General features: G+C 39.4%; 1 pseudogene; it reads right to left on the minus strand.

The window, feature by feature from the left end:
- Positions 1-5575: 5575 nt before the first annotated feature.
- Positions 5576-13865, minus strand: LOC136319235 (L-lactate dehydrogenase A chain pseudogene; annotated as a pseudogene).
- Positions 13866-24529: the final 10664 nt, after the last annotated feature.

Here is a 24529-nt window from a genome sequence, read left to right on the forward strand (position 1 = left end):
TGTTAAAGATGGTGCTACCCACGAGGAGGCCATCACCCAGGTGATATTAATGTGTGTTGGGGGCAGGCTGTGGGCAGGCAGGATCGTTGTAGCCTGGGGCTTGGTTTTGGGATTAAGCCTTTCCCACCCTTTTTGATGTGGGGTGGTACAATCCAATCATGCCTCAGAGAAATGACTTTGTATTAGAGACTTCCCTATTTTGTATATTGGATTAAAGGTTTTGAATCTACACTATAAAATGGGGGCAGAACGGGAGCTTGCTCTCTTGGTTCCTGAGATTAGCATGAGAGAGCAGAGAGAGAGCAGAGAGCAGAGAGCAAAGAAAGGCCACATGGAGGAGGCCAGGAGAAGCAGCCAAGATGGTGGAGTGTTAAGTGAGAAGCCAGTTAGTGCAGAGTTTGTGCAGGGAGAAGGAAGGAGATGGGGAACAGAGGGGAATAAGTCTGGTGAGCTAGAAACCTTTGATTCTAGAAAACTCGGATAAGTCAGTAGCTTTGTGAGCACTGAATGCGAGTGGGTTTTGGAGCCCAGTGTGTGTTTTTTACTTGCCCGCCGGGTGCAAGCTAGAATTAAAGATGGTGGCCCACCAGTTTTTGGCTCCGTTGTTTCTTTACCGACTGTCCGAATCCAATGCAAACCTGCATGGGCCAGGCTGCTGTGATGGTGGCCCTGGCTACTGGCTTTACAGTTACATATCTAATAAAAATTTGGTGTTGTCCCGGAGAACAGCTGTGATTGGCTCTAGCCACCTGTAAAGCCAGAAGCCACGGCCAGGGCCACTATCACAGCAGCCGCCTGGCCCATGCAGGTTCGCATTGGATTCGAACAGTCGGTAAAGAAACCATGGAGCCAAAAACTGATGAGCCATAGTCTTTAATCCTAGCTTGCACCCGGCGGGCAAGTAAAAATACACACTGGGCTCCAAAACCCAGTCACACTCAGTGCTCACAAAGCCACTGACTTATCCGAGTTTCCTAGAATCAAAGGTTTCTAGCTCACCAGCCTTATTCTCCTCAGTTCCCCATCTCCTTCCTTATCCCAGATACAAACTCTACACAAACTGACATCTCACTCAGCACTCCACCATCTTGGCTGCTTCTCCTGGCCTCCTCCATGTGGCCTTTCTCTGCTCTCCTCTGCTCTCTCTTCTAATGATAATCTCAGGAACCAAGAGCCCAAGCTCCCACTTCGTCCCCATTTTATAGTGTAGAAATCCAAACTCTTAATCCAATATACAAAACAGGGAAGTCTCTAATACAAAGTCACTTCTCCGAGGCATGATTGGATTGCACCACCCCACATCAAAAAAGGGTGGGAAAGGCTTAATCCCAAAACCAAGCCCCAGGCTACAACGATCCCCAATACACATTAATATCACCTGGGCAACGGCCTCACGTGGGCAGCATCATATTTAACAAAGTGAGCATAATATACTCTATCTGCCCAACACCACCCACAACCATGAACATGAGCGGTAGGAAATGAATGGATTGTAATACCTGAGAATGTTTTATATTTTTAACGTTATTATTTTTTTTATTAAAGATTTGTCTGCTAGCCCAATGCAGCCATCAAAAAAGCCACATCTGGCTCGTGAGCCATAGGTTCCTGACCACTGAGCTATTGCATTCAACAGGTCTTGGTAGGTAAGATTTACTAGAGACCCAGGAGTTTATCTAACATAGACTCCATTTGTGGAACCTAGGCTCAAGTAGTAGTGATAAGAAGTTTATAAACATTGAAGAGCGCTCAGGAGAAAATTCATGGCAAGTTCACTGGGTGGAAAAGGATGGGCACTTTCTTTGTGGGGAAGTCAGCACTTGAAGAACCAATAGAATTTGAAGATGTATCAATCAAATACAGAGACTGGCTGAGAGAGAACATATCTAGAGAAAATGCTGAAGATAGACAAATGTGAGAATTATAAGAAAGCTAGGTATTCAGATTGATTGACCACAGAATGAGTAAAGGGCAGGAACAGTCAATAAAGCTAAGAATTAATTACTAATTTCTGTGGTGAATATTCTTAAAGCCTTTAGAGAGGTGGTCCACAAGTTGAGGTAACAATACACCCCAGGGCTGCTTCCTAGAGCTAAGTTTCTCATAACATACTACTCAGATCAGCTAAACAAAATTAATCTTGTGGGGTACTTATTGTCAAGCCTTACCTTACACTCACCTATCAGGATTTGGGAGGAGAGGAGTGAATGTAGAGACCAGGAATTCACATTTTAGCAAGTATTCCAGGTGATCCTTATATACACCAAGACAGTTGGGAAATATGCAAAGGCAAAATATTATTTTATCGTTTTAATTTTTTTTAGTATTCTCTCTCTCTCTCTCTCTGTCTTCCATTTACTTTTTCTGACTATTACATGGTTAGTTTTTGCATTACTTTAGAGAGTGGTTTAGCACTTAAATGGCCATTTTCCCAACCAAATAAAAGTTATTTTAATTTTAAATGTATTGCGTTGACATGGTTTCAAGTGTCCCATTTAATATAACACCCTCCACATATCGCATTTTACCTCCCATGCCCCATGCAAAGTCTCTTTCCACCTCCATTTCCCCTTTCGCTCCCCTCCCCCACCTCCACACCCTCTTTCCCTCTGGCTATCCCTATGCTGTTGTCTGTATCTATGTGTTATGTATATAACACTAATCCCTTCATCTTCTTTGATCCCGTCCCCTCTTCCCCCTTCCCTCCAACAACTGTCTGTTCCCTGTGACCCTGCCTCTGTCTTCATTTTTAATTGAATACAAAATCCACCCAAGTTTTTCAAAATACAAGACTTCAAAGAAAATTATCAATGATTTACACATTCACTCACCTCTCTCATTGCGACTATTTGGATGAAAATGTATGAGAAGCCCTGTACCAAAAGCAGAAAGAAGACTCAGATATGCTGCTAATATGCTGAGACATCCACAAATTCTGTGATACAAATGCTGCTGTATATATTGCATTTATCTGCAATGATCCGTTTTGGTCTCCTCTACACCTCCCCTGGTTTGATGGCAGCCCATAATAATGTCACTTGGCTATTCTTTAAAAACAGCTACTAAATGTTGATGATACTTACTGCAGCAATATTTATGCGAAAATCCTAAAATACTTGAGAAAATGTTTTAAGGGTGCACAGGCTTGCACAACCATAAATTCTGAGCAATGCTGCATTTGGGCAGGGACATAAAGTTCATAGGCCTATGATTTTCTGGACCATTTTGTTCATAGTCTTGTACACTTACACCACCTTTCTTAATCTCACTGGACATAGCGCTCTTCCTAGCTGGTTAACTATCGAACTGAAGAATTGAAGAATGCATTTATTAACTGAGTTCTGTTTGCTTCTTGGGTAATCTTTGTCTACAATGAGAGATCAATTCAATGGTCAGTGTGCTATCTGAATAACCAAACTATGATTCTGGGCCATTTATCTCAGATTCTTAAAAATTAAACTTTAAGCGTCGACCTGGAAATGCTGAGGCCGCCGGTTCGAAACCCTGGGCTTGCCTGGTCAAGGCACATATGGGAGTTGATGCTTCCAGCTCCTCCCCCCTTCTCTCTCTCTCTCCTCTCTCTCCCTCTCTGTCTCTCTCTCCTCTCTAAAAAAAATAAAATAAAAAAATAATAAAAAAATAAAAAATTAAACTTTAGACTTTTCCTTACAAGCAGAAGTAAAAACAGAAGGAAAGTCAGTCTTCAAAACCACATCCATTCTAGAATATGCTTGGACATAATGGCTGCTGATAACAAAAATAGAACACCCTCCCTTTGAAAGAAATGTACTAAGCAACACAGATCTGAGGACACCAGCAATTTACTGCCAGAAGGAGGAGTTGTACGGTAAAAAACAGCCAGCGCCTCACTGATCAATGCCAAATTACCAATAACTGGCAGGCAAATGGCTCCTTCCCAGCCTCAGTTCTAAACTCCCATCTTTTCTATCTTGGATGTTATTTCCCTGAATAAATATGCAAAGGAGAAAATACAATGAGAATTTTGTCTTTGTTTATTCTTCTTTTAAATATTTTTTAAAAGTAAACAATTATTTTTCAAGTATGTTGTATTTCTGTTTTTGTGTCTTCCACAAGTCCCTGCTCTAGTTTATAAGACCCTATCTTGTCCACATTGGTAATGTGTCCCTCTCCATCTTCAGTACATGCCTGGAGCTCAGTTGACAGGTGCTGGGCAGCCACTACCATCTCATTAGCTATTACACTTCTGCTCTTTATTCAATCAAAATGATTTTTTAATGTCACATCAGACTTTCCTTAACAAAACCTCTCATCTTACCTAAGTTGCTTCCCTTGTGGTGTCTTTAATTAGAGAATCATACCTACATTTTTTCTGAGCTTTACTGACAATGTGCAGTTTTCCAACCCTTTATCATATTAAAAATATAGAATGAACAGGAATTTTTTCTACAGTACCAATAGTTTCACATTCTAGACTATTCTTTCTTATTAACCAGAATACGACAAATTGTTCCTTCTAAATCCACCTATTCCAGCTTCCATTGGTCACCCCCCTACAGGGGCACACACATACAGACATGCATATACACACACACACATATATTTCTCTGTGTCCTAGGATATCCCTAGACTACTCCAAAACAAATTTTCTTTTTTTTTTTTAAGATTTTTATTTATTGACCTTAGAGAGAAGGAAGTATCAACTCATAGTTGCTTCACTTTAGTTGTTTATTGTTTATTGATTGCTTCTTGTATGTGCCTTCACTGGGCAAGACCGGGGTTTTGAACCGGTGACCTCAACATTCCAAGTCAATGCTCAATCCTCTGCACCACCACAGGTCAGGCACAAATTTTCTTGACTAAAGCCAAATATTTGAGGTCAGTCATGAAAGGAAAGGGACACTCAGGTTCCCAGCAGCTGTAACCTCACAAATAGAATCGATTTTTGTAAGCTCACTAAAGAATGCCTTAGATGAGAGACTAACTATGCTTTACAGAGTGAAACTTCCAACAGAATGCCAAATGATTGAAGTTCCTCCTCTCTGCTTTACCTCTTGTCTGATGCCGGCATTGTCCTTACCTGAACTGTAAAAGCTTATTCTACAGCCTGTGCCTGTTGAGGCAGCCTTCAGTATAATAAAAAGAATACAGATTTTCTTCTCTTGAAAAATACTATCTATACATACACATGTATACATACACAAGCATATATATGCATATATATGATTACATGTTATACACAATTTTTTAAATTGTAACAACATTTTCAGAAATATTTCTCTGTGTAGTGTGAGCAGTTATGATGACAAAGACTATCAAAAAGCTCTTTCGAGCTTCTTTGGCTCTTTCCCTGGTCAATCCAAATTTAACACTTCTATTTAATAGTAATTCAATGTGGGAATGAAAACACCTCTCTACCTATCCTTGAGTGCAGAACAGTAAAAGGTAAAAAGTTATGATACTATTCTGGTCTTGAGAGAATCAGAATGCCTATTTATTTCTCTTCTGTTGAAGTGCACTTGAAAAGTAAAACGTGAAACCCTACCCCAGTGTGAGATTAAAAGCAGAGGGAGGTTTCCTCATAACTACAAATGATCTACACAGAGAGAACAAGTAATGATGACTTTTTGAAAATGATAAGATTGTAGCAATCTGAAGCACTGCAAGAAATTGGCAAATTGTAAAATGACCAGATCGAGAAGCTGCAAAGTTCTGATTCTGCAGGCTCTCCAGATCTGGCACAAGGAGGAGAGATGCCGGCGGCGGTGCACTTTTCCTCTTTCCGAGGTGGCCAGACCGTCTCAGTCGTAAGCCGCAAGAGGTTAGCTGTGTGGAGGTGGTCACAGAGAGTGACAGATGATGGCTGCAGAGCACAGGGCAGTTGAGATATCTGTAAACTCATTTCTGTCATTGCTTTAGGGACACAAAATCCTGCTGACTTTATTGAATGTGGGAACTGCCAGCCTGTTATGAATATTAACAGGGTGTGCAGGAGTAACCTCCGCTGTTGACTAGATAGCTCCCTTTGGAACAAGGTTACAAGTTCCGGAGATCAGGCAAAGTGATGCCAGTTTAAAGAATGGGAGTTTCATAGCTGGCTAAGACTCTGGAGGTACCTGGAAGCTAATGATCATCTTAATAACTAACTCTTTGACATCTACAGACCAGAATTCTGTCCCATTTAAAATTCTTTTTTTCCCTTATAATGCAACTAAGTGCAAATAAAACTCTAATAATGAACTGAGAAGTACCCAAATTTCATATATACTCTGTAGATATATAAAGGCCTATATATATAAAAAAAAGAAAGGTATTTGGAATTTCTTGGTCATAGTCATGAAAGAATAGACCATTAGAGATGCTCAAAAACCATGACCATCTGGTGCAAATCAGATTTTCTCTATACCAGTCAGTTGGTTAGGCAGTCCACCCTATGTACCCTGCTATGTACCACCACCAAAGACCTACTCCCGCCTGACCAAGCGATGACACAGTGGATAGAGCATCGGACTGGGACGCGGAGGACACAGGTTCAAAACCGTGAGGTCGACAGCTTTAGGGCAGACTCAACTGGTTTGAGAAAGGCTCACCAGCTTGAGCCCAAGGTCAATGGCTTGAGCAAGGGGTCACTGTTTCTGCTGTAGCCCCCCCACCCCACCCCGGTCAAGGCACATGTGAGAACGCAATCAATGAACAACTAAGGTGCCGCAACAAAAAATTGATGCTTCTCATCTCTCTCCCTTTCTGTCAGTCTGTCCTTATCTGTCCCTCCTCTCTCTGTCTCTCTCTCTCTCTCTCTCTCTCTCTGTTTGTCACAAAAAAAAACCCACTTCCTCTGTTCTACACTGAATCTGCCTGACTTCGGATGTAGTCTTTAGACTGTGTTTCCATAGTTGACACTTCTGTCTCTTCTTCACACCACAAGCCTTGTCTCTAGCACTTGAAGTTTCTCAAGGCTGCCCAGCCTTGTGCAGCTAAGACTTCCACAGGTGACAAGGACAGAGTAAAACACCACTTCTAGGAAGGTGAACAATTACTGTTTCTTCCCTATTCACTTTAATCTAATGGCTATTTTTTTTTAAGTTTTCATTGCTAGTTATTTCCCTAAAATCAATATTGCTTACTATTTTCTTTATTTTTGTTGTTAAAGAAAAGATGTAAGCACTTATCTCAACACCTTATATGTGGTGAAATGAGCTTTATACTAAACTTCATTTCTTACTTTGGTCATTTTTTCTTGATAGCAAACACAGCATATTTTTTAAGGTCTCTAATCTCTTCAATTCAGTCAGCTTTCATTGATTCATTCATTCAATAAACATCTGTCCCTTCCATTTTCTCAATTTTATTTTCTAAAATAGTTTGTCCAAGAGAGATTTTCTGTGATTGGTGAGTCATACTGATGCTTTCTATTCTTCCAATTATTTAATGCAAAACTTTTTAAAACTGCTTTCATTTCCATTTATTTTTACACATATTTCCCCTTTCTTATTCTAAATAATGGATTTCTCTTTTCTATGTTTGTGTTTAAATTTTCCTTTATTTGTTATACGTACCTTTTCCATTGCAGAATAATTATGGCTACAGTGTATAATTGTGGTTTAATCACTGCATCCATTCTGTTCAATGATCCCTTTACTAAGTGGAATTACATGTCGAGTTAACACCCTTATCAAGTGTTAATTTTCAAAGAAGTTACGCAGTCTTGCTGAATTTTTCCAGCACTTGCTTTTTCCAGAACAAAGCATTCTTCCAGAGTGAATGGTTTACAAAAGTCCTATAGCAATTCAGTCTGAGAGAAAAAATGAAAACTATATATACTTTAGTTGTGTTGCAGGGAAGACAGAACTGTGAAACTGAATTTATCCTCAAAACAGAAATTGACTGACTTTTTAAGATACATTAAATGGTTCACCTTTTAAGATTCAACATTTTAACATGTATTTGAATTGAATTTTTGAAATATCAACAACTCCTGCACTTCCAAAGACTGTTGTGTGTTTTTTTTCAGGTATTTTGCTCCAAAGAAACTTCATTGGAAATAAATAAAATTAATATATAATTCTTATTTTACCTTTGATTTTGATTTTTATTACTTCAAATTTTCTTCTAAAAATAGAATGTTATCCAATCAGTAAATACAATGATATATTCCTTATTATTACTATTTTTTTAAGTTCCTGTGTGCTAGATACTCTATAAAGTGTTTACATGCTTATCATCTTTATTTTTATTTTTTATTTTATTTTTTTGTATTTTTTCTGAAGTTGGAAACAGGGAGGCAGTCAGACAGACTCCCGCATGCGCCCTACTGGGATCCACCCGGCATGCCCACCAGGAGGCGATGCTCTGCCCATCTGGGGCGTTGCTCTGTTGCAACCAGGGCCATTCTAATGCCTGAGGCGGAGGCCATGGAGCCATCCTCAGTGCTTGGGCCAACTTTCCTCCAATGGAGCCTTGGCTGCAGGAGGGGAAGAGAGGGACAGAGAGGAAGGAGAGGGGGAGGGGTGGAGAAGCAGATGGGCGCTTCTCCTGTGTGCCCTGACCGGGAATCGAACCCGGGACTCCTGCACGCCAGGCCGACACTCTACCACTGAGCCAACTGGCCAGGGCCTGAATTATCATCTTTAATCCACAGAAAATGATGTTGCTTTCATTATTATCCTCATTTTACAGATGAGATAATAGGTTTTTAAAAGGCTAAGTGACTTCCCAAAGTCACACAAGTATTGTGATTATAGCATCAGTAGAAAGTGAACTCATTCAAACCCAAGTACTGATGAGGTCTGCATACTTTGGGGTTATATAAGTTAAATAGCATTTCCCAAGGTCATTATGGAAAAAATCAGGATTTGTTACCTTAAAATCACTGAGAAATGGGAACCTCACAGTGTGTACATATTTCAGTATCCACCAGTGGCCATTATGTGACCAGAAGGACTTTTGGGGAATCACAACATATGAAAACTTGAAATCATTCTGGTCTCTATCTATAGCTCATTAATAACTCCTGGCTTCTGTATTATCATTTTTTATTATAACCAAAAGATTTTCTAACAACTAAATTACAAGCAAAAAAACAAACAAACATAATTTTGCAAAGTTCAACCAATTCCTTACTGATTTACTGTGTCTCAAATGAACCATAAATCCATCCTATATATATGATGTATATATATGTATGTATAATATACATCAAATTATATATTATATATAATGGCAAGAACAATTTATTACTTTGCATATCTTATAAAACATGAGCTAGTTATACACTTTTGTTATGAGATATATGTTTGTATGCCTTTTAATATTAACTTTTATTCAACATAAACTAAGTGTGAAATATTTTTGAATAATCATATTTTGTTTAGGAAGTTATCATACATGTCATAGAAATTAGCTCTGTTCAAATTCAAAAATAATAAACATCAAAACTTAAATAAGACTCAGTTTAAGGATTTTGCAATGTCTCAGGCTTATGATACAGATTAATAGCATCATTTTCTCAATGAACCACAATTATGTCAATTAATGAAAATTTCCTGGTAACCAGATGCTGAAAATAGACATTTTATTACTTATACACACATATACACACACACGTACATACACCATGTACACAACTCCTGCAAATAAAATGAAAAGATAGTTTAAGCTCCATTTCTCCAGCAAAGTCTCAGTAAAATAATTCACATTATTTGTAGCCTGGTTTCCCATAAAAATTTCAACAGCTGAATAAATATCTGAGTTCTGCCTTGTCTTTGTTTCAATTTACTTGCATAGCTGTGAGCCCCTTTCCACTACCCCTAGATAGACAGCCAGGAACCCAGTTCCTAGAGGTGTTAATAGGAGTTGAGTGCTTAATTTCCTGCGAGCTGCATATAAAAGCACCCTTATGCGTTAGGCTCCAAAAGCATAATAGGAAAAGGAGTAAACACTGGTTTTATATAGAATCCTTCATATACAAATTATCCCAAAGAGCTTCACAAACAATGAATTTGAAACTGGTAGTTCAGGGATGGTGTAAACAAAAGCGGCAGCCATTGAGTACTCAGTAATAACTCACGCTGAGGCCTCCTTGAAATGTCAAAAAGTATATGTCTTCCCCAGTATTCCTTTCCAAAACACAGTGTGTACACATGACGCTTGCTGTCAATCACAGAACTCCACTGACACTTACTATGAGGAAAGTGAAAATTCCTTATTTAAAGGATTGAACGTCCCACAGGGAAAACATGGTGTACAATGTTAAATTAACGCATGTATTTGGTGTCAGGTTACCAAACCCACTGATGGCCTGCTGCTGGGTAAGGTTTAAATATGACTCATCAAATCTACCTCCAGCGCCAGTCCCCAACCCCTCCCCCACCACAAACACTCCTAAATATCAGTCTTGAACAATAAAGAATACTTTAATACTCACACTCAAGATTTTTCATCTCCTTATTTTCCCGTTATTCATTTCATCTTATGAATTGTGTTCATGTCTTTTTTACCAAATTAATAGTAAATTGATAGTTCATAAGAAATCCTGTATTGTTATTTCTATAACCACCCTTCTCTACCGTTTCCCTCAACTGACAGCATCTACCTAAATTCTATTTCTGTAACAGGATCTCAATGAAACTTGACTAAATAAAAACAGTGAAGTAATTCCAGGGCATAGACATCAAAAGAATGAGTTACACTTTATATTTAGTTTTGCAGAGCCTGTATCTAGATCACTACAAGAATAAATTTTCTCTCTTTTTTTTAATGTTTGTGGGGGAAAATAAGCCTTTCCAACAACCCATTTAATCAATAACATCCAAACATGCCTCATCAAAATTTCTGTGACATTTCTTTCGGTCCACAGCAAGCTGGTTCTGATGGATCAGCATGAAAAACAGCACTTACAATCATTGGTGTTGTCCTGGGAATCTCTTGCAAAGTATTCCTTAGAACAGCTGTACATTGCCCACTTGAAATGAGAGACCAACACTGGCAGGATTCCCCCCCCCCCATTATTCAAGGTTTAATTGGTATGACACTTGGATAACTGGCTGCATTATTTATATGTAGACTTTTCTTTTTACATTATATGGTAGCGTATACACTATTCCGATACATATAGTGCACAAAATAAGATCCTTTTGAACAGTTATGCACAAGACATGCAATATTGGGTTTATACATTGGATCTCAGGATGTTATTGATTGGAGAAAAAATGCTGGACTAGGAAAGACAAGTTATATAATGCACAGTGAGTACAGCTCTGATTTGAAAAGCAACTGTAGTGTGTGCAACTTTGGCATTGGTGCCTTTGAGAAGGTAGAACTATTTCACACTAACCAGTTTAGGACTACACAGGATAAGTACCACCTGCATCAGGATACAGATTCAGGTTTTAATGAACTTTACTATGTCGATCCTTAGGAAACTGATGTTTTTAGTAACAGATCAGAATAAAAGGATACTACATACAATCTTCAACTAAACTCCTGGTGTAGCCTAGACAGTGAGGTTGTATTACATCAGAAGACTTTAAAACTGTAGCTCCTCTTATCCCTCAAAAGGTATCTGCATTCTTCTAACAGGCTTTTTTCTCGGGTGTCACAGTCACCTTCACAACATCTGAGATTTCATCTGTCCCAAGATGCAAGGATCACGAAGAAAGATGTCTTCTTGTATCCCATAGAGACCCTTATTCACGGTGGAAATTAGATGTCCTTTCCTAAGAGTCTTCATTACACTTTCTGCTAAATCAGCCACAGACAGTCCAATGGCTCAGAAAGTGTAGCCTTCCAGTTCAGTCACTGTATAATCCCTGACAACCACCTGTTCGTGAACTTCTTTCCATGGCCCCTTATTTGCATAAGTGCCTAAGTCAGTGTTGTAGTAATATAAGGTTATAGTAATTAAATATATAGAAATATAAAAATATGGTAGATATATAAAAGTAATTAAAAGGATATTAAAAATAATTATTAAAATTAAGTAAAGTTATGCCAATTGGATAGGAATTAATATAGTGGCTTAGTGCCATAACTCTGTAATGTGATAAACAGACTCTGACTTTCAAGCAGAGCTCAGTTAGTATGTGTGTGAAGTTATACATAGATAAGAAGTGGCTTGGTGTTATTTACATTAACTTTGTAAATTAATGTAAAAAAGAACATCTTAAAAAGTGGTTTAAGCCTGACCAGGCGGTGGCGCAGTGGATAGAGCATCGGACTGCGATGCAGAAGGACCCAGGTTCGAGACCCCGAGGTCGCCAGCTTGAACGCGGGCTCATCTGGTGTGAGCAAAAAGCTCACCAGCTTGCATCCAAGGTCACTGACTCCAGCAAGGGGTTACTCAGTCTGCTGAAGGCCCACGGTCAAGGCACATATGAGAAAGCAATCAATGAACAACTAAGGTGTCGCAACGAAAAACTGATGATTGATGCTTCTCATCTCTCTCTGTTCCTGTCTGTCTGTCCCTGTCTATTCCTCTCTCTGATTCTTGCTCTGTCTCTGAAATAAATAAATAAATATTAAAAAAAAAAAGTGGTTTAATGTAAACATTTCAGTAGATTGACATAAAGGGGGTTCCCTGCGAGGAACTCCCAAAAAGGTGGTTTGAGGTGATAATCCTGTAGATTGACACCTGTTAGAAGGCGTTGGACAGAAAAGGTACTAAAGCTGAGGGCCCCCTGCTGCAGTAGTCACCCAAACTCCAACATTGATGTGGACTGTCTCCACGCCACTCTGAGCTCTGACCAAAGCCAGCCGAGAGGAGCACGCCGACGGGGCCCCCTTAAGCTGTACCCAGGCACGCCAAAAGGATTTGTGAGTAATAAATTGCCTGTGTGATTATTGCAGCTAATTTGTGTGTTGGTCGTGTCTTTCCTCCGGTGGCACTTAACAGTAGCATCCTCATAGCCGCCTCAAGAGTAGTCTCGAAGAAGCTGCCAGCCCTGCTAGTAAGCAGGAGTGTCCCACTGCATGGGGAAGTCGAATCAGGGACGCCTGATCGACGTAGAGCTTGGGCTCTACTGGGACAGTCAGGGTGCAGATTCTTCAGGGAGAAAGCAGTAACCTTCACTCCACTCCATACAGGCACACTAGAGTCTCCCCACTCCCCAAGGACCCACCCATTACAGCTTCATGAGTGAACTCCCAGCCTGTTTCCAATCAGGTAGCAGAACCAGACTGAATCCAGATTGCAACCATTTCCAATAATAGAGTTTTTGGGGAAACTGCTTATCTTCTAACCCGCATAGATCAAGACATCCACTGGATCAGAAATAATAAGCAATTTGCAGTTGAAGCTATATTTTACAACATTACGAATAATAAATTACAGATATTCACGTTATGCTGGACCAAATCAAGATGACTTTCTCCCCCTTGTTGACATATCCTAGGTGTGATAAAAACCAGCTTGGAGTTTGCAGGAACATTATAATCTTTGCTGGGGACAATTTGTGGTATCTAAGGAAAAGGCTCCCATGTTGTAGATCCAGCATCTCTCCCTTTAATTTGTCTTCCAGGACATCAACAAGAATAAGCTCATCTGTCAAGTCCTTCATTAAGACACTGACGGCACAGATCACGCCAAAAGCACCAACCCCAACAACTGTAATCTTATTCAGGGGAGCTTGTTCTTCCTTAAGAAGACTCACAATCAGCTTGTCCTTGAGAGCTGCCACACTGGACTCTGAACCAAAAGGAATCATGAGGGCGGTGTCAGTGGGGCCAGCTCTGGATCCGGACCTGGTGGCAGCTGCTCTGGGACTCCCTAGCAGGATTCTGGATGGTGCTATCTGCTTGACAGTTGCTAAAAAAAGGAAGGAAAGAGATAAACTTTCTTTTTCCTTAGGCTTTTTCAGAAATGGTCCTTGAAGGTCATGATCTTGAGTCATTTCACACCAGTTCTGACACTCTTGGAGAATTTTTAAGAATAAGAATCAGTAAGGATGTTGAACAGTTGGATAAAAGAAATGTCCCAGCTCCTGCCCTCTTCCCCTCCACACCCAGCTCTTCTCTGCAGGGGAGGTTCTCTGAGGATAGGTGTGGGGCTGTGGCAACCTTCAAAGTGCAAGAGTCTCTCCCTTCCATTTCCTAAGTGAGCTTCATTTAGGGCACTGGACACCACCACTTCCTCAGCCCATCTGTCCACTGCCTCCAATTCTTTTAAAGCTCCTGAAGCTCAGAACACAATTTATTTTTTTTTTCTTTCAACCATCCTGAGACTCTTCTCTCCATTCACTTGGGACAGTTCCTGTATTCTCTTGTTTGTGTTCATGTTCCAGAGATCCACGGCAATCAGGAGACTCATGCATAGGTCAAGATCATACTGCATTCTCTTGATTAAAGGTAACATTTTTTGTCTTCTGAAAGAATCCTAGATCAAGCCCTGCCTGGGTTGTTCAGAGGAAAGAGCATCATCCCAGCAGGCAGAGGTCTCAGATTCCATCCCTAGTCAGAGCACATACGAGAAGCAATCAATGAGTGCATGACTAAATGAAACAACTAAGTGCAACAAAAGTTGATGCTTCTCTCTCACACTCACTCTCTCTCTCTCCTTTAAATCAATAGAAAAATTTTTTTAAAAAAAGGAACCTGGCCCTGGCCGGTTGGCTCAGTAGTAGAGCGTTGGCCTGGCGTGCAGGAGTCCTGGGTTCGATTCCCAGCCAGGGCACACAGGAGAAGCGCCCATCTACTTCTCTACCCCTCCCCCTCTCTTTCCTCTCTGTCTCTCTCTTCCCCTCCTGCAGCCAAGGCTCCATTGGAGCAAAGTTGGCCCGGGCGCTGAGAATGGCTCTGTGGCCTCTGCCTCAGGCACTAGAATGACTCTGGTTGCAGCAGAGCGACGCCCCAGATGGGCAGAGCATCGCCCCCTGGTGGGCATGCCAGGTGGATCCTGGTCAGGCGCATGCGGGAGTCTGTCTGACTGCCTCCCCGTTTCCAACTTCAGAAAAAAAAAAAAAAAAAAAAAAAAAAAAAAGGAACCTTATATAATAAGGAATTCTTCAGATGATAAAATACAGTAAAGCATAGTATCTGGAGCAAGACTACTTAGGTTCAAATACTGCCTCTACTACTCAAGTTGTGTGACCCTGGGGAAATTATCATTCATCATGCCTTATCTTTAAGTAGGGATAATAAGAGTACTTACTACGTAGGTTTTTTAATTTGGATTAATTAAGTTAATATGGTAAGTGTATTTGACACATAGACGTAAATATACATACATACATACATACATACAGGAGGTCCTCGGGTTACAACAGTCTTGATATAATGACATTTCAAGTTTACAATGCTGTCAGAAAAACTTTAATGTGTTTCAGCATATGCTATTAGTATCATACTTTTTTTATACTCATTTTTTGTCATTTTTTTCTGTTATTACAGTACAGTGTGCAACACAGTACACTTATGTCCTTTTCCTTTTTCTGTGGCTTAGTTGTGTTTTATGTTCTAGATTAAAGTTTTACAACTGTATTAGGATAGGTAAGTGACTTAAGATAGATGTTCTTTGATTTACACTAAAGTTTGGGTTATGTGACTATCATAGGAACAGAACTGTGTCATAACCCAAGGACCCCTGTGTATATGTTATTTCTGGTTTTACCAACACTGAATTAGACTATGCTAGCAACCATAAGAGGCAAGCATTGAAATCTCAGTGGTTTAATATTTCTTGTCTTTATAAAGTCCAACTAAGTGTTCTGATCAGTAGGGTGATTTCTTCCTTGTGGTGATTCAGTAACACAGGCATCTTCCATCTTGTGACAATGCTATCCCCTAGTCTTCTGTTGAATCTCCTCCAGCCAGCAGGTCAATGAAGAGAGAGAGCAGGGACAAGGATTGTGAAGGCAGGGTTTAAGGTCCTGGTTTGGAAGAAGTATTTCCCACTCTCTTGCACATCCCACAGGCCAGCACTCAAGTCACATGGCCACACCTAATTGAAAGGGAGATTTAGTCTAGTTGTGTGTCCAGGAGGAAGAAGGCTTCAGTGATCAGGTATTTGTTTAGCCTTGCCCACAACAACCTCATGACCCTCAAGGGAAATTGTTCCTGAACAAACCTCAGGGCTAATTTAAGTCTGAAGCAATTGAGACACTAATTAACTCACTATGAGTTATCAACTGTTGATATTATCTCCCATCAACCATAAGCTGTCCTCTTTCTCATTTCCTTATCCTTATCAGCGTGAAGCAGTGAGGTCTTCTGGCTGGAGGATTTGGGTGTGGGAGAAGAGGAAAGGAAAGCCTTAGATTTTTAGATCGATTGTTTCTGTCATAGGGAGTTGTACAAAAAAGAAGTCACTAACCCCAGTCTGGCTTAGCCCTCTGAGGCTGAGTTATATAGTTGCATACAGTACTGAAAAGTGCCCAGGGACTCAACATAATTACTTTACCTCTCAAATTCCATTCCTGACCCTTACTGGGGACTCCTGCCACACACTCTCTTCAACTATATGTTGGACTGTCAAGTGGAATTTAAGCAGCTTCTTACTGCCAGACCAGTAATGGAACCATCTTTCCATGATCAAGGACCGACCCCCTTACACTGTCTTCCTCCGTGACTGGATCTCCTGGTTATATAAGGACTTTCTTTTTACCTAGAGATAAAAAACCATTGTATACAAGAGTTCTGCACCAAATCACCATGTCTTCTTGAATGTTTCAGGTTTTATGCCCCAAATCAAAGAATTTAATTTCCATATTCCTACTGCTCAGAGTCAGTCCTATCTTCTCCAGATCCCAACTGTAGCTTTGGTCTGATGGCTGCTTCAGTGGATTTTTTTTTCTGAAGTTAGAAGCAGGGAGGCAGTCCAACAGACCCCTGCATGCACGTGTTCGGGATCCACCCGGCACGCCTACCAAGGGGCAATGCTCTGCCCATCTGGGGCGTTGCTCTGTAGTAACCAGAGCCATTCTAGTGCCTGAGGCGGAGGCCATGGAACTGCCCTCAGTGCCCAGGCCAACTTTGCTCCAATGGAGCCTTGGCTGCGGGAGGGGAAAAGAGAGATAGAGAGGAAGGAGAGGTGGAAGGATGGAGAAGCAGATGGACGCTTCTCCTGTGTACCCTGACCGGGAATCGACCTGAGACTTCCACAAGCCACGCCGATGCTCTACTGCTGAGCCATCCAGCCAGGGCAGTGGCATTTTTTAATCTTCTCAAAGCATTAGGGATCGAAAAAAGCTTGGTGTTGATATTTTATAGATTATTGGCTTAGTTCACCATTTTACAACTGCTTTCTTCAGGCAATATACTGTAGTAGTTAAGAGAACAGTTCTGGAACCAGACTGCCTACATTCAAATGTTGGCACTGTCAATTACTATGACAGGTTGATGTGATGTGACCTTTGGCCAATTGCTTAGTCTTCACATACTCTAGTCTCTCCTTATATTTTATGATAATAACAATAGTACCTACCTCAAGGGAAGTGTTAAACAAATTAATACATATGTAATGCATAGAACAGTTTGCCACGTAGTAATTATTTTCCACCATAATTATAAGTTAAGATTTACCATTTGTTTACTAGGTAATAAATATGGTTCCTTTAAAACAAAAATTACAAACTCTATAAATGAATACGGTCAAGGATATAGACTCTCTCATTCCTCAGAGAGGCTGGGAAAGGTCTTCAATTACCTCCTTCTACAAAGAGCCTCAATACTTCACCCCACAGTAATGTACAATATTATCATTATTCTATGTATCATAATGTAACAAAACAGAAAAGCTCTCCCTCGGAAGTTCCTAGAAGTTTTTTTTATTATCCAAAAAAAAAAAAAAAAAAAAACTCATAAAAAAACTTCATTCTATTAAAGTTGAAACAGAACAAGCAAGGATATACTCACCCAATTTTCCACTACATTAAGGCCATTAACTCGTGACCTAGGTTTCTGAGAAAGCTTTTATGGGGCAGAGGATCACGCTAGAAGAGAAAAGACCAACGGATGCCAGAATTTCTTAAGCACTGACCTGAAATTTTCTGCCAGTGGTTCCTGAACTGGGGATTATAGACAGTGTCTAACAAAAAGAGACTCAGTACAGGTACACTGTTCCATTCTTGAAAGAACAGCATTCACCCTGAGCCTGTTTGGGTTCCCATCGGAACACTCAATGCTCACTCTACTACACTTGGAGAAGTCTGAATCTCCTAACCCTTGAATCTGCAAGCTAATTGGCCCCCTTGGGCTCGCATTGAAAACCATGTCCTCTAAATCACCTGCCCTGTCCAGTTCTCAAAATCATTCAGGGGGGAGATAAACACAGGCAGTGGCTCTAGCTACCCATATGTCAAACTTTTTTTTTTTAAGTATATACACTAATTGTGTCCATAGCTGTGGGACAGTAATGCTAAGACAAGAACTTGTATAATAAAAGAAAGAATTTTAACAGACATCCAAGAGTCACTCCAGTACTAGTTCAAAGTCAAGCTCTGACTTCTTTCCAGTTTCCTTAAATTAGTCCTTCATCAAGGCATCCCACAACAAAATAAGTGATTGAAGTAGTATTTACTACTTCATGTCCACTATGCAAAAACATCTTTTGCTGGAAACAACAATCATAATGCTTTGGTTTTTACAAACACCTTACAATTTAAATAATGCTGTCATGTGCTTTGATAGTAGGAAAAAAAATCTAGGAAACTGCTTCCATCTTCAGGTTCCTCCCAAATCTGGTTTCTTCTGCTCATAACAGGACTTAATTTTGGAGGGAACAATGTCGAGATTCTACCTGGAGTCCAAACACCAAAAGAGATTTTCCCTCTATTATAAATAATCAGTATGTTAACAGCACTATTATTTTTTGAGCTCTAACTAATGTGCTAAGACAATACCTCTAACAGTTTCTCTGCTTTCGTCACTAAGATGTAAACTGAGTATCCTTTGAAGGACAAAGAGATGCACATTTTCTTGATCAAGTGGCTCAAAATTTCCTTGAGATGTTTAATTAATCTCTGAATCTCTGTTTATACATAGTAGGTATTAAACAAGCTTTTGATAAATTAATTCTTTAAATAATTAGTATACTTATCTGCTCTGAACCCTTCCAAAATTGATGTCCTAATAAAATATGTTCAATATTTCCCACTTAGAGTCACTGAGATTTACAATCAAAGCACATACCTTCAAATCAACTGGAGAGATAGTTTAAACACAAGTCAAAATATTGTTTCCCCATTATTTTAATTTTCAACCTAATACCAATAGCTCACATAGTTCATTAGTTCAAAGATTTTAATACATAGGAAAATATGTATTTTAAATTTTAATTTGTTCATCAATTTTTATATAGTGTATTCTTGGTATGATGACTGATTTACTCAAAGCTTCCCTAGATCAGAAAAGGGAGTGTACTTCTCCATTTTATCATTTAGAACTTTTAAATTAGAATTTTCAATCAGTTCCACCTTAAAATGAATCCAAGCTTTTTGTTTTCCATCTTTGTAGTTCCAGAGGAATGTGTTTTAAATCATTATTTTAATAACTTAATGGGTGTAATATTTTATGTCTGAGTGAAATTTAGATACCAATTTCACACAAGTACCCTTAATGCTTACTAATGCTGTGTTACCACAAGCAGATCAGAGAGATCTAATCTACCTGCTTAAATGGATCTCTTTGGGGGTTTTAAATAGTTTCACTTTGCCTTTTTATGTCACTGTCTACACTTTTATTTGCACAAAACCATTCTAATATTTTTAGAATGTACACACTACTGTTCTTTGTATGAATATCATCAGATAATGATTGAAGGCAAAATTAATTTCATCAATATTTGCAATGGAGTACGTAAGCATTATTTGCAGATTTTTATAATTTTAATGAAAACATTTATATTGCCATTTTTATAAGTCAAAACAATCTAATGCTAGAATTTCATATGATTTGATTTAATACAAGAACATACAGTGTGTCCATAAAGTCATGGTGCACTTTTGACCGGTCACAGGAAAGCAACAAAAGATGATAGAAATTTGAAATCTGCACTAAATAAAAGGAAAACTCTACCAGTTTCATACCTATTCAGTACAGTTCAATGTGGGCTCACGCACAGATTTTTTAGGGCTCCTTAGGTAGCTATCCTGTATAGCCTCTACAGACTTGTCACTGACTGATGGCCTACCAGAACGGGGTTTCTCCACCAAACTGCCAGTTTCCTTCAACTGCTTATCCCACCAAGTAATGTTATTCGTATGTGGTGGCGCTTCGTTATAAACACACCGATATTCACATTGCACTTTGGTCATGGATTCAAATTTAGCGAGCCACAGAATACACTGAACTTTCCTCTGTACCGTCCACATCTTGACTGGCATGGCCATGGGCAGCTCCGCTGTATACACGGTGTTACGTCATCATCTGCGCATGTACACATGCTGCCACATCATCCTACAGAAATTGGGAGGGTTTTCCTTTTATTTGGTGCAGATATCATCACATTTCTATTGTCTTTTGTTGCTTTCCTGTGACCAGTCAAAAGTGCACCATGACTTTATGGACACACTGTATTCTAACTATTCTAGCTCTAAATGACAGTAGCTTAATTTTTTTAATTCTAGGTAGGCAGCATGGAATTACAAAAAGATATGAATAGGGAATTAGTCAAACATAGCTTTGAATCTCAGTTCTGCTTACATACTAGCTCTGTGACCTTGAAAAACTTCTTAACTTCTCTGAACCTTTAATTTCCTCCTTTATCAAATAGTAAATGATTACCTAGAAAGCTATCATGAGATTTAAGTAAAAACACATACAAATCACCAAACACATTGCCTAGACAAAAATACATGACAAATATTTCATCTTTCCTCTTTCTTCTTTTTTCTAAATGCAAATCTAATTGGCCCTGAAAACTATCGTCTGAAGGGCAATTAACAAACTGATCAAATAAGCACCTCTAATTTGTTGTATGAATTGTATGTGTGTAAATGTGTGTGTGTGTACATGCATATATGCACAAGTGTGGTGAGGTGAGGTACCTGTCATACTCTAATTCAATTTGCTTTTCTGGCAAGAGTTGATCTTATTAAATGTCTCCCATTTATTTTTATCTCAAGTGTAAATTCATGAAAATTGTCAGTTTTTTTTACAAAAAAGACTATTTTGTGAATTACTAACCCTTTAAGTAGTATGAACATTCATGTATGTCCTCCTGCCTCCTGACCATCCAGAGTACGATTGTAACAAAAAGTTTTATTTTAAAAATTTGTAAGGCAACATTTACAAAAGGCAAATGTCTGTTCTTCTTGTTTCTATAAATTGGTTATCAAACAAAAATGATTTTAAGTTAATAAAACTGTAACTGAAACTAATTTCTTTTTTTTAAAACTCACTCCCTGTGGGTGGGGAGGCAGTGTGCATGAAAAAACTCACTACCCAAAGGGTAAATCATTTAGCTAATTCATTAGATTATGTAAGGGTTACTAATCCAGTGCTTTCAACACTATATGAACCCATACATAGATGGGACATAAAAATGATACTCAGAGACATGGACAAGAATGTGATGGTAACAGGGGCTGGGGTGGGGGGGTGAAGAGGGGGCGAGGAAGGAGAGGAGGGAGAGGGGGAGGGGAGGGGCACAAAGAAAACCAGATAGAAGGTGACGGAAGACAATTTGACTTTGGGTGAGGGGTATGCAACATAATCAAATGTCAAAATAATCTGGAGATGTTTTCTCGGAACATATGTACCCTGATTTATCAATGTCACTGCATTAAAATTAATAAAAATAAGATTAAAAAATAAAAAACAAAAAATATATATATTAGCTACCTGAATTTCACCACTATGACACTGACCATCAAAGGAAACCGGAGAACTTTCTCCCTTCCAAATGATTTTCTACTTTTCACTTTTGAGAAACAAATGGGCAGCAAGTTTCAGTCCTTTCTCCACTGCATTTTCCTTCCTTTCAGACATCCACCAAGAATTGTATCACAAGTGCCAGTGATTTGAAAACCTATGACTCTAGAAAAAAACAGTATTTAAAAGTATTTCCACTTTTCCAAAATTGTTTTCAAAGAAGGCACAATGAAAAGAATAGCAATTTTTTAACATAGCATTGTTCGCAGGGCCAGATGCTTTGTTTGTAGCTTTGTATTCTTTGTTTAAAAAAATAACCTGTCCAGTTTCACTTCTGAGTGTTACTGAAACCCTATCAAGTTTTTGGTGCAGACTGCAGTGCTTTATATAGTCCCTGTTTTGTTCTTTGATCTCCTGCTTTAGTCGTCCGGAGTTAAAGCAGAGGGGGGAACTAAAGCCTCCTCAATTCCTGACTTTAAAGGATGAGAAGCTCAAGGCAGTTCAAATGTGACAGCAAGAATATTCAAATCACTTATACCTATTGATCAAGCGTTAAATTCTAGTTACTATTTGAGTGGAGGAATTATCTTATTATTGATATTATATTTAAACTAGTGTTAATATTATTCTTCTTTCCTGTTAAGATTAGAGTGTGACTTTATTTATCCCAGGACACATTAAAGAACAGCAACAGAGGTAGTCTTGTCCATAAAACATAGAACTAAGCCGCCTTCCTGCCAAACAATGGTGTGAGTCTTCCACTGCACCTAAACAAAATCTAAATTCCTTACTGTGGCCCTGGCCATTTGGCTCAGGGGTAAAGCATTGGCCTCACATGTGGAAGTCCCGGGTTCGATTCCTGGCCAGGGCACACAGGAGAAGCACCCATCTGCTTCTCCACCCTTCCCCCTCTCCTTTCTCTCTTTCTCTCTTCCCCTCCCGCAGCTAGGGCCCCACTGGAGCAAAGTTGGCCCGGGCACTGAGGATGGCTCCATGGCCTCTGCCTCAGACGCTAGAATGGCTCCGGTTGCAACAGAGCAATGTCCCAGATGGCTGATGGGCAGAGCATCGCCCCCTAGTGGTCATTCCGGGTAGATCTCGGTTGAGCGCATGCAGGAGTCTGTCTCTCTGCCTCCCTGCTTCTCACTTCAGAAAAATAATAATAATAATAATAATAATGATAATGATAAATAAATAAATTCTTACTGTGGGTTGGTGGCCATTTAGCTGCCCAGGCAACACAATTCCCTTCCTATGTGGTGGCATATTCCCATTCTGTGAATCTTCCTGAAGCCAAGGTTCCAAGCATTTCTTTTCCATTCCTGGCCAGCGGGGCACACAGCCATGGCCTATGTTTGGCCAGCTGGGCCCGCCTCTCCAGGTAGGATTCTGAATAGTGAAAGAAGGCCATAAAGCTGGAGAGATAGGTAAGAAATTCTTCCTCATCACCATCAATTAACAGAATTTACTGTCTGGTTAGAGGCACAAACATGTAAAGAGAGCATCAACGTAAAGAGATAGTTTCTCCTTTTACCCTTCCTTAGTTCCTGCTCATTTTCCAAGCCTACCTCGCCATGTTTTTTACAATGACAGGTGCTATCCACTATATTACAATGAATTCTTTTCTGCTTAGGATTGCCATGTCTGCCTTCCATTGTTTGCAACCAAGAACCTAACCAATACCTGGCCTATGAATCTTTACTTTTGCCAAACTCTCCGTTATATTGACTGCTTTTAGGCTTACTGAAGTTTTACAGTTCCTCAAACATTTGAATCTCTTTTCTTCCTTTGCACATTCAGTTGCTTTTTCTGAGAGCACCTTTTTCCATATTTACCTGGCTCGCTCCTTTTCTTAAGTCTTACTTCAAATGTCACTAATTCAGAGAGACGGCCGCAGTGGTAGACATGATCCCCTGCCTATGTTGCATCCTTCTCTTCTCCTCTGTCTTCTTCTTTTGTGTGCATATTGGTCCATTATTTTCCAATTCTTAATTTCTTGGGTGCACACCATCAATCACATATTCTTCATTATAAAATGAAGAAAAAGCTACATTTTTTTATCTGTACCATTATCACTTAAACTCAGTGTATATTGCATGCAGAGTGTATATCACTTTGAACATAAAGTTTAATATTAACAAAGGTGCAAATATCACACTTGGCGTAAATTTTCCCCCACAAGTTGTCAGGCACAATCCTCAGGCCATAAGATAAATTATCTGAAGAGTCAGGCTTGATCAAAAGGAGGCTGAAAATTTAGAGATATTTGAAATTCTGAAACTCAGAATGTTGGCTTTAATCTGAATGTTATAAACTTTATGCCAAAGAGCATTTTCTTGATATTTATTATAATGCCAATAAAACATAAGACTGATGTCTCAAAGTTCTTTAGCTTTTTCATATAAGCAAGCTTAAAGGAACTTCTGCTGCTTTTTGTTAAAGCAATAGTGTTACAAGATTCTTATATTTTTCCCCTATGCTTGGGCACATCAAAATGAATATCTTCTTACTACAAATTGGAAATTCTGAGACTTGGGGAGGGGGAGCACTGAATTAATCTGTGCTGAAGAAGCAAGTAAAGATGACAGCAGAGATTGAAAGATCACCTCAGCTTCCTTGAGACTCCTGTGTGGTGAATATGTATCATAAATGTGATATGTATATTATATATGTACTGTGGGACTTCAGAACTGAGCCTTCTGAGAAAGGCACAATGGCAATCAGCAATAGGAATACTAAAGAGCAGGAT

This window comes from Saccopteryx bilineata, chromosome 1 (genome assembly GCF_036850765.1).
Source record: "Saccopteryx bilineata isolate mSacBil1 chromosome 1, mSacBil1_pri_phased_curated, whole genome shotgun sequence".
In the NCBI taxonomy this organism is placed as follows: domain Eukaryota; kingdom Metazoa; phylum Chordata; class Mammalia; order Chiroptera; family Emballonuridae; genus Saccopteryx; species Saccopteryx bilineata.